Raw genomic sequence first — 3,688 nt, forward strand, 5'->3', positions numbered from 1 at the left:
TAGGTAGTAGTCTGTCAAAAATTTTCCAATTTGGTTGATGTAAGGCCTCTTTATGTTGGCCGTTTTTCCCAAACTTGTTACATCTATAATTCCAGTAATATTGACAGATGCCTAATCTTATGGGAATTATTATTCAAATGTGATCATCTATTAGTTCTAGATCTACATTCAATCGTATTGTTGGGCTATGAAGAGTTGGTCTATGAGTCATTTTCATCAATTCTTCCATTAAATTCTTATCAATGTGTTCATCTTCATAAACTTTAAGATCAAAGATTCCACCTCGCAGGAACCCAAGGCGTAACCCTAATAACGAAACACCACCTCCTCCACCTCCTCAACCACCTACTCCTCGGTTCGACACGAAAACCTTGAATGCTGAAGTAGCTACAACTGTTGCTACAGCCATGGCTCAGTATCATTCATCTGGTTCCACTGGAGGAGGAACCCCTGTTTAGTCTATTCAGGTTGAAGCTCCTGTGCGCTCGAGAGAGTGCTCCTATAAGGACTTCACCAACTTCAAGCCATTGTCCTTCAAGGGGACTGGCGGAGTCATTGCCCTCTCACAATGGTTCAAGAAAACCGAATCGGTTTTTGAAATCTGCTCCTGTCAAGAGGAGAGCAAGGTCAATTTCGCTGCTTGCACCTTTGAAACCAAGGCCTTAACATGGTGGAATAGCCATGTTAAGTCGTTATCTCTCATAGCAGCTAATGCCATGGGCTGGGATACCTTGAAAGACCTTATGATTGAGGAATATTGCCCAAGGGGCGAGATCCAGAAGTAGGAGGAAGAACTGTGGAGCCTAACCATGAAGGGCTCCAACGTAACCGCCTATATCGCCAGATTTTGCGAACTGGTGGCCCTCTGTCCCAACATGGTTCATACAGATGGAAAGAAGATCGAGAGGTACATATGGGGGATGGTGTCGCCTTACCATGGAAATGTCTTGGCATCACACCCCACTACATTTGATAGTGCCAAGCGATTAGCACAGCGGCTCATAGACCATGGGGTTCATACCGCGACTGCAAAAACAACTACCCTGGCCATCTCAGAACCCACAAGAACCGCTGATTCCAAGCATAAGTTCTAGGATGACAAAAAGAAGACTAAGGCTGTGAAAAAGTAGCAGGTCATGGCAGTACATGCTGTGATAGCACCTGCCGCTGCTGATCTGGTAAAGCAGTATGCTGGAAGTTTGCCCAAGTGCAACAAATGCAACTTCCATCACGTCGGCGCCTGCTGAGAAATGCAGTGTTGAAATTGCAACAGGAATGGGCACACTGCACGTTTCTGTAAAGCTCTGGCGAAGCCAATCAACCAAGATCCCGGTACAGGAGTGGGCCAAGCTTGCTACGGATGTGGCGAGGTAGGTCACTACAAAAGGAACTGCCCGAAGGCAGGGTTTGCCGGCGGAGTGGAAAGAGTTCTGGCCATAGGCCATGAGGAAGCGGTAGCCGACCCCACAGTGGTCACTGGTACGGCTCTCCTCGATAACGCTTATGCATGTATACTATTTGATAGTGGAGTGGAGAAAAGCTTCGTGAACCAAAAATTTGCTTATTTACTTAAGCAAAAATCACAAGCACTTAAAGAACCATTCACTGTATAAATGGCTAATGGCAAGACAGAAAGCACTAGCAGCATATTCATAGGGTGTACCCTAAATTTAGATAGCCATTCATCTTCGATCGATCTCATGTCGGTCTCAATTAAAAGTTTCGACGTCATTATCGGCATGGATTGGTTGAGTCTTCATCACGCCGATATCATGTGTTACGAAAAGGTTGTTCGCCTTAATCTGCTGTTTGGTGAAACCTTAGTAGTTTATGGCGACAAACCTGGCACGAACCTTCGTGTCATCTTGAGTATTCAAGCTCAGAAAATTCTTTAGATAGGAATGTCGAGCATTCATTGCTCTTGTGGTCGATGTGAGCCAAGAAACAAAAGACATTCAGAACATTCCAGTAGTACGCGACTTTCCCGACATCTTTCCAGAAGAACTCATGGGGTTACCTCTTCAATGTCAAGTCAAGTTCCTTATCGACCCTAGTTACAGGGGCTACCCCAGTAGTCAAATCACCCTATCATCTAGCACCTGCAGAGATGCAAGAATTGTCATGTCAACTTAACGAACTGCTCAATAAGGGCTTTATAAGACCAAGCTTCTCACCCTGGGGAGCTCCAGTCTTGTTCGTCAAGAACAAAGACGGATCGTTTCGTATGTGCATCGACTACAGGGAGCTCAACAAACTTACCGTCAAAAATCGTTATCCGTTGCCTCGAATCGACGATTATTTGATCAACTTCAAAGGGCGAACTTCTTTTCAAAAATTGACTTAAGATCTGGATATCACCAACTACGAGTGCTAGGGGAGGATGTTCTGAAGACAGCCTTCCGAACTCGTTATGGACACTACGAATTCGTAGTGATGTTATTCGGATTAACAAACGCGCCCGTAGTATTCATGGACTTAATGAGTTGGGTGTGTCGTCCTTACGTGGATCAGTTCGTCAACGTATTCATCGATGACATACTTATCTACCCTCGTAGTAAGGAGGAGCATAGTCAACATCTGCGACAAGTCCTCGAAACATGACGTTCGGAGAAGCTCTACGCAAAGTTCTCAAAATGAGAATTTTGGATTCGACAAGTCGAATTCTCAGGGAAAGTGGTTAGCAAAGAGGGAATACACGTGGACCCTTCCAAAATAAAAGCCATTGAGAACTGGTCAGCACCAAAAAAGCCTACATAAATTCGTTAATTTTTAGGCCTTGCTGGCTACTACCGCAGGTTCATTCAGAACTTCTCCCGCATAGCGAAACCTCTTACAACACTGACCCAGAAGGGCGTGGCGTTTGACTGGGAAGAAAAGCAGGAGAGAGCGTTCCAAACGCTCAAACGAGCCTTGTGCACCGGACCAGTAGTATCCCTACTTGAAGGGATAGAAGTCTTCGTAGTCTATTGCGATGCATCGAATCAAGGGCTTGAATGTGTTCCGATGCATCGAGGTAAGGTCATCGCCTATGCCTCGAGACAGCTAAAGACACATGAGTTCAACTACACGACCCACAATCTTGAACTAGGAGCAGTTGTGTTTACTCTGAAGATCTGGAGACATTACTTGTACGGTACGAAAAGCACTATCTTTACAGACCACGAAAGCTTACAACACATATTCGATTAGAAGGAGCTCAACATGAGACAACGACGGTGGGTCGAGCTACTTAGTGACTACGAATGTGAAATTCGTTATCATCTGGGTAAAGCCAATGTAGTAGCTGACGCCCTAATTCGGAAAGAATATTCTGGTCATAGAGTCAAATCATTGACTATAACTATCCATTCACACTTGTCCACACAAATTAAGGCGGCTCAGCTCGACGCTTTGAAGCCTAAAAACGTGGCGGGTGAATTCTTGAGAGGGATGGATAAGAACTTGGGCGTTAAGGGTGGTGGAGCTTATTATTTCATGGACCGGATCTGGACCCTGAAACTAGGTGGTTTCAGAGACTTGGTCATGAACGAGGCGTACAACACTCGTTATTCCGTGCACCCAGGTTCAGATAAGATGTATCTGGATCTTAAAAAGTTATACTAATGGCCTAACATGAAATCAGAAATTGCTACCTTCGTGAGTAAATGCCTTACTTGCGCCAAGGTCAAGGTCGAATACCAGAAACCCT

Source organism: Lactuca saligna, chromosome 1, assembly GCF_052625555.1.
Source record: "Lactuca saligna cultivar CGN05327 chromosome 1, ASM5262555v1, whole genome shotgun sequence".
Classification (NCBI taxonomy): domain Eukaryota; kingdom Viridiplantae; phylum Streptophyta; class Magnoliopsida; order Asterales; family Asteraceae; genus Lactuca; species Lactuca saligna.